The following is a 12149-nucleotide window of genomic DNA, read 5'->3' as shown; positions in this document are numbered from 1 at the left end:
GTGTTTTCAGCTGTTTTTGGGACATGTCAAATTTTGACATTTTTGCCTTACTATAGCCTTGCTTTTTCGGTCATTTTTTCAACATGCATTTTTATGTTGTTTTTGGCCATTTTTACAAGTTTTAATGCTATGGCGTGTCTCAGCACGCTATTTCATGCTGTTTTGAGGTGTTTTCAGCTGTTTTTGGGACATGTCAAATTTTGACATTTTTGCCTTACTATAGCCTTGCTTTTTCGGTCATTTTTTCAACATGCTGTTTTATGTTGTTTTTGGCCATTTTACAAGTTTTAATGCTATGGCGTGTCTCAGCACGCTATTTCATGCTGTTTTGAGGTGTTTTCAGCTGTTTTTGGGACATGTCAAATTTTGACATTTTGCCTTTACTATAGCCTTGCTTTTTCGGTCATTTTTTCAACATGCATTTTTATGTTGTTTTTGGCCATTTTTACAGGTTTTAATGCTATGGCGTGTCTCAGCACGCTATTTCATGCTGTTTTGAGGTGTTTTCAGCTGTTTTTGGGACATGTCAAATTTTGACATTTTTGCCTTACTATAGCCTTGCTTTTTCGGTCATTTTTCAACATGCATTTTTATGTTGTTTTTGGCCATTTTACAGGTTTTAATGCTATGGCGTGTCTCAGCACGCTATTTCATGCTGTTTTGAGGTGTTTTCAGCTGTTTTTGGGACATGTCAAATTTTTACATTTTGTCTTACTATAGCCTTGCTTTTTCGGTCATTTTTTCAACATGCATTTTTATGTTGTTTTTGGCCATTTTTACAGGTTTTAATGCTATGGCGTGTCTCAGCACGCTATTTCATGCTGTTTTGAGGTGTTTTCAGCTGTTTTTGGGACATGTCAAATTTTGGCATTTTGCCTTACTATAGCCTTGCTTTTTCGGTCATTTTATCAACATGCATTTTTATGTTGTTTTGTGCCATTTTACAGGTTTTAATGCTATGGCGTGTCTCAGCACGCTATTTCATGCTGTTTTGAGGTGTTTTCAGCTGTTTTTGGGACATGTCAAATTTTGACATTTTTGCCTTACTATAGCCTTGCTTTTTCGGTCATTTTTCAACATGCATTTTTATGTTGTTTTTGGCCATTTTACAGGTTTTAATGCTATGGCGTGTCTCAGCACGCTATTTCACGCTGTTTTGAGGTGTTTTCAGCTGTTTTTGGGACATGTCAAATTTTGACATTTTTGCCTTACTATAGCCTTGCTTTTTCGGTCATTTTTTCAACATGCATTTTTATGTTGTTTTTGGCCATTTTTACAGGTTTTAATGCTATGGCGTGTCTCAGCACGCTATTTCATGCTGTTTTGAGGTGTTTTCAGCTGTTTTTGGGACATGTCAAATTTTGACATTTTTGCCTTACTATAGCCTTGCTTTTTCGGTCACTTTTTTCAACATGCATTTTTATGGAGTTTTGGGCCATTTTTACAAGTTTTAATGCTATGGCGTGTCTCAGCACGCTATTTCATGCTGTTTTGAGGTGTTTTCAGCTGTTTTTGGGACATGTCAAATTTTGACATTTTTGCCTTACTATAGCCTTGCTTTTTCGGTCATTTTTTCAACATGCCTTTTTATGTTGTTTTTTGCCATATTTACAGGTTTTAATGCTATGGCGTGTCTCAGCATGCTATTTCATGCTGTTTTGAGGTGTTTTCAGCTGTTTTTGGGACATGTCAAATTTTGACATTTTTGCCTTACTATAGCCTTGCTTTTTTCGGTCATTTTTCAACATGCATTTTATGTTGTTTTTGGCCATTTTTACAGGTTTTAATGCTATGGCGTGTCTCAGCACGCTATTTCATGCTGTTTTGAGGTGTTTTCAGCTGTTTTTGGGACATGTCAAATTTTGACATTTTTGCCTTACTATAGCCTTGCTTTTTCGGTCATTTTTTCAACATGCATTTTTATGTTGTTTTTGGCCATTTTTACAGGTTTTAATGCTATGGCGTGTCTCAGCACGCTATTTCATGCTGTTTTGAGGTGTTTTCAGCTGTTTTTGGGACATGTCAAATTTTGACATTTTTGCCTTACTATAGCCTTGCTTTTTCGGTCATTTTTTCAACATGCATTTTTATGTTGTTTTGTGGCCATTTTACAGGTTTTAATGCTATGGCGTGTCTCAGCACGCTATTTCATGTTGATTTGAGGTGTATTTAGCTGTTTTTGGGACATGTCAAATTTTGACATTTTTGCCTTACTATAGCCTTGCTTTTTCGGTCATTTTTTCAACATGCATTTTTATGTTGTTTTTGGCCATTTTTACAGGTTTTAATGCTATGGCGTGTCTCAGCACGCTATTTCATGCTGTTTTGAGGTGTTTTCAGCTGTTTTTGGGACATGTCAAATTTTGACATTTTTGCCTTACTATAGCCTTGCTTTTTCGGTCATTTTTTCAACATGCATTTTTATGTTGTTTTTGGCCATTTTTACAGGTTTTAATGCTATGGCGTGTCTCAGCACGCTATTTCATGCTGTTTTGAGGTGTTTTCAGCTGTTTTTGGGACATGTCAAATTTTGACATTTTTGCCTTACTATAGCCTTGCTTTTTTCGGTCATTTTTCAACATGCATTTTTATGTTGTTTTTGGCCATTTTTACAGGTTTTAATGCTATGGCGTGTCTCAGCACACTATTTCATGCTGTTTTGAGGTGTTTTCAGCTGTTTTTGGGACATGTCAAATTTTGACATTTTTGCCTTACTATAGCCTTGCTTTTTCGATCATTTTTTCAACATGCTGTTTTATGGTGTCTTTGGCCATTTTTATGTGTTTTAATGCTATGGCGTATCTCAGCACACTATTTCATGCTGTTTTGAGGTGTTTTCAGCTGTTTTTGGGACATGTCAAATTTTGACATTTTTGCCTTACTATAGCCTTGCTTTTTCGGTCACTTTTTTCACTTGCTGTTTTATGGAGTTTTGGGCCATTTTTATGTGTTTTAATGCTATGGCGTGTCTCAGCACACTATTTCATGCTGTTTTGAGGTGTTTTCAGCTGTTTTTGGGACATGTCAAATTTTGACATTTTTGCCTTACTATAGCCTTGCTTTTTCGGTCACTTTTTTCAATTGCTGTTTTATGGAGTTTTGGGCCATTTTACAAGTTTTAATGCTATGGCGTGTCTCAGCACGCTATTTCATGCTGTTTTGAGGTGTTTTCAGCTGTTTTTGGGACATGTCAAATTTTGACATTTTGCCTTACTATAGCCTTGCTTTTTCGGTCATTTTTCAACATGCATTTTTATGTTGTTTTTGGCCATTTTTACAGGTTTTAATGCTATGGCGTGTCTCAGCACGCTATTTCATGCTGTTTTGAGGTGTTTTCAGCTGTTTTTGGGACATGTCAAATTTTGACATTTTTGCCTTACTATAGCCTTGCTTTTTCGATCATTTTTTCAACATGCTGTTTTATGGTGTCTTTGGCCATTTTTATGTGTTTTAATGCTATGGCGTGTCTCAGCACACTATTTCATGCTGTTTTGAGGTGTTTTCAGCTGTTTTTGGGACATGTCAAATTTTGACATTTTTGCCTTACTATAGCCTTGCTTTTTCGGTCATTTTTTCAACATGCATTTTTATGTTGTTTTTGGCCATTTTTACAGGTTTTAATGCTATGGCGTGTCTCAGCACGCTATTTCATGCTGTTTTGAGGTGTTTTCAGCTGTTTTTGGGACATGTCAAATTTTGACATTTTGCCTTTACTATAGCCTTGCTTTTTCGGTCATTTTTCAACATGCATTTTTATGTTGTTTTTGGCCATTTTACAGGTTTTAATGCTATGGCGTGTCTCAGCACGCTATTTCATGCTGTTTTGAGGTGTTTTCAGCTGTTTTTGGGACATGTCAAATTTTGACATTTTTGCCTTACTATAGCCTTGCTTTTTTCGGTCATTTTTCAACATGCATTTTTATGTTGTTTTTGGCCATTTTTACAGGTTTTAATGCTATGGCGTGTCTCAGCACGCTATTTCATGCTGTTTTGAGGTGTTTTCAGCTGTTTTTGGGACATGTCAAATTTTGACATTTTTGCCTTACTATAGCCTTGCTTTCTCTGCCATTTTTCAACATGCATTTTTATGTTGTTTTTGGCCATTTTTACAGGTTTTAATGCTATGGCGTGTCTCAGCACGCTATTTCATGCTGTTTTGAGGTGTTTTCAGCTGTTTTTGGGACATGTCAAATTTTGACATTTTTGCCTTACTATAGCCTTGCTTTTTCGGTCATTTTATCAACGTGCTTTTTTATGGTGTTTTGTGCCGTTTTTACAGGTTTTAATGCTATGGCGTGTCTCAGCACGCTATTTCATGCTGTTTTGAGGTGTTTTCAGCTGTTTTTGGGACATGTCAAATTTTGACATTTTGCCTTACTATAGCCTTGCTTTTTCGGTCATTTTTTCAACATGCATTTTTATGTTGTTTTTGGCCATTTTTACAGGTTTTAATGCTATGGCGTGTCTCAGCACGCTATTTCACGCTGTTTTGAGGTGTTTTCAGCTGTTTTTGGGACATGTCAAATTTTGACATTTTTGCCTTACTATAGCCTTGCTTTTTCGGTCATTTTTTCAACATGCATTTTTATGTTGTTTTTGGCCATTTTACAGGTTTTAATGCTATGGCGTGTCTCAGCACGCTATTTCATGCTGTTTTGAGGTGTTTTCAGCTGTTTTTGGGACATGTCAAATTTTGACATTTTTGCCTTACTATAGCCTTGCTTTTTCGGTCATTTTTTCAACATGCATTTTTATGTTGTTTTTGGCCATTTTTACAAGTTTTAATGCTATGGCGTGTCTCAGCACGCTATTTCATGCTGTTTTGAGGTGTTTTCAGCTGTTTTTGGGACATGTCAAATTTTGACATTTTTGCCTTACTATAGCCTTGCTTTTTCGGTCATTTTTTCAACATGCATTTTTATGTTGTTTTTGGCCATTTTTACAGGTTTTAATGCTATGGCGTGTCTCAGCACGCTATTTCATGCTGTTTTGAGGTGTTTTCAGCTGTTTTTGGGACATGTCAAATTTTGACATTTTTGCCTTACTATAGCCTTGCTTTTTCGATCATTTTTTCAACATGCTGTTTTATGGTGTCTTTGGCCATTTTTATGTGTTTTAATGCTATGGCGTATCTCAGCACACTATTTCATGCTGTTTTGAGGTGTTTTCAGCTGTTTTTGGGACATGTCAAATTTTGACATTTTTGCCTTACTATAGCCTTGCTTTTTCGGTCACTTTTTTCACTTGCTGTTTTATGGAGTTTTGGGCCATTTTTATGTGTTTTAATGCTATGGCGTGTCTCAGCACACTATTTCATGCTGTTTTGAGGTGTTTTCAGCTGTTTTTGGGACATGTCAAATTTTGACATTTTTGCCTTACTATAGCCTTGCTTTTTCGGTCACTTTTTTCAATTGCTGTTTTATGGAGTTTTGGGCCATTTTTACAAGTTTTAATGCTATGGCGTGTCTCAGCACGCTATTTCATGCTGTTTTGAGGTGTTTTCAGCTGTTTTTTGGACATGTCAAATTTTGACATTTTGCCTTACTATAGCCTTGCTTTTTCGGTCATTTTTTCAACATGCATTTTTATGTTGTTTTTGGCCATTTTACAGGTTTTAATGCTATGGCGTGTCTCAGCACGCTATTTCATGCTGTTTTGAGGTGTTTTCAGCTGTTTTTGGGACATGTCAAATTTTGACATTTTTGCCTTACTATAGCCTTGCTTTTTCGATCATTTTTTCAACATGCTGTTTTATGGTGTCTTTGGCCATTTTTATGTGTTTTAATGCTATGGCGTGTCTCAGCACACTATTTCATGCTGTTTTGAGGTGTTTTCAGCTGTTTTTGGGACATGTCAAATTTTGACATTTTTGCCTTACTATAGCCTTGCTTTTTCGGTCACTTTTTTCAATTGCTGTTTTATGGAGTTTTGGGCCATTTTTACAAGTTTTAATGCTATGGCGTGTCTCAGCACGCTATTTCATGCTGTTTTGAGGTGTTTTCAGCTGTTTTTGGGACATGTCAAATTTTGACATTTTTGCCTTACTATAGCCTTGCTTTTTCGGTCATTTTTTCAACATGCATTTTTATGTTGTTTTGGCCATTTTACAAGTTTTAATGCTATGGCGTGTCTCAGCACGCTATTTCATGCTGTTTTGAGGTGTTTTCAGCTGTTTTTGGGACATGTCAAATTTTGACATTTTTGCCTTACTATAGCCTTGCTTTTTCGGTCATTTTTTCTTCATGCATTTTTATGTTGTTTTTGGCCATTTTTACATGTTTTAATGCTATGGCGTGTCTCAGCACGCTATTTCATGCTGTTTTGAGGTGTTTTCAGCTGTTTTTGGGACATGTCAAATTTTGACATTTTTGCCTTACTATAGCCTTGCTTTTTCGGTCATTTATTCAACATGCTGTTTTATGGTGTCTTTGGCCATTTTTATGTGTTTTAATGCTATGGCGTGTCTCAGCACACTATTTCATGCTGTTTTGAGGTGTTTTCAGCTGTTTTTGGGACATGTTAAATTTTGACATTTTTTCCTTAATATAGGCTTTCTTTTTTCGGTCATTTTTCAACATGCATTTTTATGTTGTTTTGGCCATTTTACAGGTTTTAATGCTATGGCGTGTCTCAGCACGCTATTTCATGCTGTTTTGAGGTGTTTTCAGCTGTTTTTGGGACATGTCAAATTTTGACATTTTGCCTTACTATAGCCTTGCTTTTTCGGTCATTTTTTCAACATGCATTTTTATGTTGTTTTTGGCCATTTTTACAGGTTTTAATGCTATGGCGTGTCTCAGCACGCTATTTCATGCTGTTTTGAGGTGTTTTCAGCTGTTTTTGGGACATGTCAAATTTTGACATTTTTGCCTTACTATAGCCTTGCTTTTTCGGTCATTTTTTCAACATGCATTTTTATGTTGTTTTTGGCCATTTTTACAGGTTTTAATGCTATGGCGTGTCTCAGCACGCTATTTCATGCTGTTTTGAGGTGTTTTCAGCTGTTTTTGGGACATGTCAAATTTTGACATTTTTGCCTTACTATAGCCTTGCTTTTTCGGTCATTTTATCAACGTGCTTTTTTATGGTGTTTTGTGCCGTTTTTACAGGTTTTAATGCTATGGCGTGTCTCAGCACGCTATTTCATGCTGTTTTGAGGTGTTTTCAGCTGTTTTTGGGACATGTCAAATTTTGACATTTTTGCCTTACTATAGCCTTGCTTTTTTCGGTCATTTTTCAACATGCATTTTTATGTTGTTTTTGGCCATTTTACAGGTTTTAATGCTATGGCGTGTCTCAGCACGCTATTTCATGCTGTTTTGAGGTGTTTTCAGCTGTTTTTGGGACATGTCAAATTTTGACATTTTTGCCTTACTATAGCCTTGCTTTTTCGGTCATTTTTTCAACATGCATTTTTATGTTGTTTTTGGCCATTTTTACAGGTTTTAATGCTATGGCGTGTCTCAGCACGCTATTTCATGCTGTTTTGAGGTGTTTTCAGCTGTTTTTGGGACATGTCAAATTTTGACATTTTGCCTTACTATAGCCTTGCTTTTTCGGTCATTTTTTCAACATGCATTTTATGTTGTTTTTGGCCATTTTACAAGTTTTAATGCTATGGCGTGTCTCAGCACGCTATTTCATGCTGTTTTGAGGTGTTTTCAGCTGTTTTTGGGACATGTCAAATTTTGACATTTTTGCCTTACTATAGCCTTGCTTTTTCGGTCATTTTTTCAACATGCATTTTTATGTTGTTTTGGCCATTTTACAGGTTTTAATGCTATGGCGTGTCTCAGCACGCTATTTCATGCTGTTTTGAGGTGTTTTCAGCTGTTTTTGGGACATGTCAAATTTTGACATTTTTGCCTTACTATAGCCTTGCTTTTTCGATCATTTTTTCAACATGCTGTTTTATGGTGTCTTTGGCCATTTTTATGTGTTTTAATGCTATGGCGTGTCTCAGCACACTATTTCATGCTGTTTTGAGGTGTTTTCAGCTGTTTTTGGGACATGTCAAATTTTGACATTTTTGCCTTACTATAGCCTTGCTTTTTCGGTCACTTTTTTCAATTGCTGTTTTATGTTGTTTTGGCCATTTTACAAGTTTTAATGCTATGGCGTGTCTCAGCACGCTATTTCATGCTGTTTTGAGGTGTTTTCAGCTGTTTTTGGGACATGTCAAATTTTGACATTTTGCCTTACTATAGCCTTGCTTTTTCGGTCATTTTTCAACATGCATTTTTATGTTGTTTTTGGCCATTTTTACAGGTTTTAATGCTATGGCGTGTCTCAGCACGCTATTTCATGCTGTTTTGAGGTGTTTTCAGCTGTTTTTGGGACATGTCAAATTTTGACATTTTTGCCTTACTATAGCCTTGCTTTTTCGATCATTTTTTCAACATGCTGTTTTATGGTGTCTTTGGCCATTTTTATGTGTTTTAATGCTATGGCGTATCTCAGCACACTATTTCATGCTGTTTTGAGGTGTTTTCAGCTGTTTTTGGGACATGTCAAATTTTGACATTTTTGCCTTACTATAGCCTTGCTTTTTCGGTCACTTTTTTCACTTGCTGTTTTATGGAGTTTTGGGCCATTTTTATGTGTTTTAATGCTATGGCGTGTCTCAGCACACTATTTCATGCTGTTTTGAGGTGTTTTCAGCTGTTTTTGGGACATGTCAAATTTTGACATTTTTGCCTTACTATAGCCTTGCTTTTTCGGTCACTTTTTTCAATTGCTGTTTTATGGAGTTTTGGGCCATTTTTACAAGTTTTAATGCTATGGCGTGTCTCAGCACGCTATTTCATGCTGTTTTGAGGTGTTTTCAGCTGTTTTTGGGACATGTCAAATTTTGACATTTTTGCCTTACTATAGCCTTGCTTTTTCGGTCATTTTTCAACATGCATTTTTATGTTGTTTTTGGCCATTTTACGGGTTTTAATGCTATGGCGTGTCTCAGCACGCTATTTCATGCTGTTTTGAGGTGTTTTCAGCTGTTTTTGGGACATGTCAAATTTTGACATTTTTGCCTTACTATAGCCTTGCTTTTTCGGTCATTTATTCGACATGTCGTTTTATGGTGTTTTCGACAATTTTTAGAAGTTTTAATGCTATGGCGTGTCTCAGCACGCTATTTCATGCTGTTTTGAGGTGTTTTCAGCTGTTTTTGGGACATGTCAAATTTTGACATTTTTGCCTTACTATAGCCTTGCTTTTTCAGTCATTTTTTCAACATGCATTTTTATGTTGTTTTTGGCCATTTTTACAAGTTTTAATGCTATGGCGTGTCTCAGCACGCTATTTCATGCTGTTTTGAGGTGTTTTCAGCTGTTTTTGGGACATGTCAAATTTTGACATTTTTGCCTTACTATAGCCTTGCTTTTTCGGTCACTTTTTTCACATGCTGTTTTATGGTGTTTTGGGCCGTTTTTACAAGTTTTAATGCTATGGCGTGTCTCAGCACGCTATTTCATGCTGTTTTGAGGTGTATTCAGCTGTTTTTGGGACATGTCAAATTTTGACATTTTGCCTTACTATAGCCTTGCTTTTTCGGTCATTTTTTCAACATGCATTTTTATGTTGTTTTTGGCCATTTTTACAGGTTTTAATGCTATGGCGTGTCTCAGCACGCTATTTCATGCTGTTTTGAGATGTTTACAGCATTTTTTGGGACATGTCAAATTTTGACATTTTTGCCTTACTATAGCCTTGCTTTTTCGGTCATTTTTTCAACATGCATTTTTATGTTGTTTTTGGCCATTTTTACAGGTTTTAATGCTATGGCGTGTCTCAGCACGCTATTTCATGCTGTTTTGAGGTGTTTTCAGCTGTTTTTGGGACATGTCAAATTTTGACATTTTTGCCTTACTATAGCCTTGCTTTTTCGGTCATTTTTTCAACATGCATTTTTATGTTGTTTTTGGCCATTTTTACAGGTTTTAATGCTATGGCGTGTCTCAGCACGCTATTTCATGCTGTTTTGAGGTGTTTTCAGCTGTTTTTGGGACATGTCAAATTTTGACATTTTTGCCTTACTATAGCCTTGCTTTTTTCGGTCATTTTTCAACATGCATTTTATGTTGTTTTTGGCCATTTTACAGGTTTTCATGCTATGGCGTGTCTCAGCACGCTATTTCATGCTGTTTTGAGGTGTTTTCAGCTGTTTTTGGGACATGTCAAATTTTGACATTTTTGCCTTACTATAGCCTTGCTTTTTCGGTCATTTTTTCAACATGCATTTTTATGTTGTTTTTGGCCATTTTTATGTGTTTTAATGCTATGGCGTGTCTCAGCACGCTATTTCATGCTGTTTTGAGATGTTTACAGCATTTTTTGGGACATGTCAAATTTTGACATTTTTGCCTTACTATAGCCTTGCTTTTTCGGTCATTTTTTCAACATGCATTTTTATGTTGTTTTTGGCCATTTTTACAGGTTTTAATGCTATGGCGTGTCTCAGCACGCTATTTCATGCTGTTTTGAGGTGTTTTCAGCTGTTTTTGGGACATGTCAAATTTTGACATTTTTGCCTTACTATAGCCTTGCTTTTTCGGTCATTTTTTCAACATGCATTTTTATGTTGTTTTTGGCCATTTTTACAGGTTTTAATGCTATGGCGTGTCTCAGCACGCTATTTCATGCTGTTTTGAGGTGTTTTCAGCTGTTTTTGGGACATGTCAAATTTTGACATTTTTGCCTTACTATAGCCTTGCTTTTTCGATCATTTTTTCAACATGCTGTTTTATGGTGTCTTTGGCCATTTTTATGTGTTTTAATGCTATGGCGTGTCTCAGCACACTATTTCATGCTGTTTTGAGGTGTTTTCAGCTGTTTTTGGGACATGTCAAATTTTGACATTTTTGCCTTACTATAGCCTTGCTTTTTCGGTCATTTATTCGACATGTCGTTTTATGGTGTTTTCGACAATTTTTACAAGTTTTAATGCTATGGCGTGTCTCAGCACGCTATTTCATGCTGTTTTGAGGTGTTTTCAGCTGTTTTTGGGACATGTCAAATTTTGACATTTTTGCCTTACTATAGCCTTGCTTTTTCGGTCATTTTTTTCACATGCTGTTTTATGGTGTTTTGGGCCGTTTTTACAAGTTTTAATGCTATGGCGTGTCTCAGCACGCTATTTCATGCTGTTTTGAGGTGTATTCAGCTGTTTTTGGGACATGTCAAATTTTGACATTTTTGCCTTACTATAGCCTTGCTTTTTCAGTCATTTTTCAACATGCTGTTTCATGGTGTTTTTGGCCATATTTACAGGTTTTAATGCTATGGCGTGTCTCAGCACGCTATTTCATGCTGTTTTGAGATGTTTACAGCATTTTTTGGGACATGTCAAATTTTGACATTTTTGACTGGCCATTTTTTCGAAAACACCTTAAAACAGAATGTCGAAAAAATTACCGAAAAAGGAAGGCTACAGTAAAGCAAAAATGTCTAAATTTGACATGTCTCAAAACCAGCTGTAAACACCTCAGAACAGCATGAAATAGCGTGCTGAAACACGCCACAGCATTAAAACCTGTAAAAACGGCCAAAAACACCACAATATAGCATGAAATGACCGAAAAAGCAAGGCAAAAATGTCAAAATTTGACATGTCTCAAAAACAGCTGAAAACAACTTTAAACAGCATAGCCTTGCTTTTTCGGTCATTTATTCGGACATGCCATATTTTGGTGTTTTAGGCCGTTTTTACAGGTTTTAATGCTATTACGTGTCTCAGCACATTATTTCGTGCAGTCTCGAGGTGTTTACAGCTTTTTTTGGGACACATCAAATTTTGACATTTTTGCCATACTGTAGTATTGGATTTTCTGTGGATTTTTTGACACGTTATGGCATGGTGTTTTAGGCCGTTTATGCAACATTCTATGATATGGCGTGTCCCAGAATGCTATGCTTATGCGTTTTCAGTCATTTTTAGGAGCAGTCAAAATTTGACTTTTTTTGACATGCTATACTATTGCTTTTTGGGCCACATTTTTGACAGGCTAAATTATGAGGCTTTTGGCCTTTTCTGGCCTTTATTCGCATTTTGTATACAATGATTTCTTTTTCAGTCATTTTCATGACATGTCAAAATTTGAGGTTTTTGGCTTTTTTATTGACATACCATTCTATGAATTTTTTATGTCATT

The sequence above is a fragment of the Plectropomus leopardus genome, chromosome 3, assembly GCF_026936395.1.
Source record: "Plectropomus leopardus strain MGB_pleo_1.0 chromosome 3, ASM2693639v1, whole genome shotgun sequence".
NCBI lineage: Eukaryota > Metazoa > Chordata > Actinopteri > Perciformes > Serranidae > Plectropomus > Plectropomus leopardus.
The sequence above is the reverse complement of the archived record's forward strand: the minus strand, read 5'-3'. Positions refer to the sequence as shown.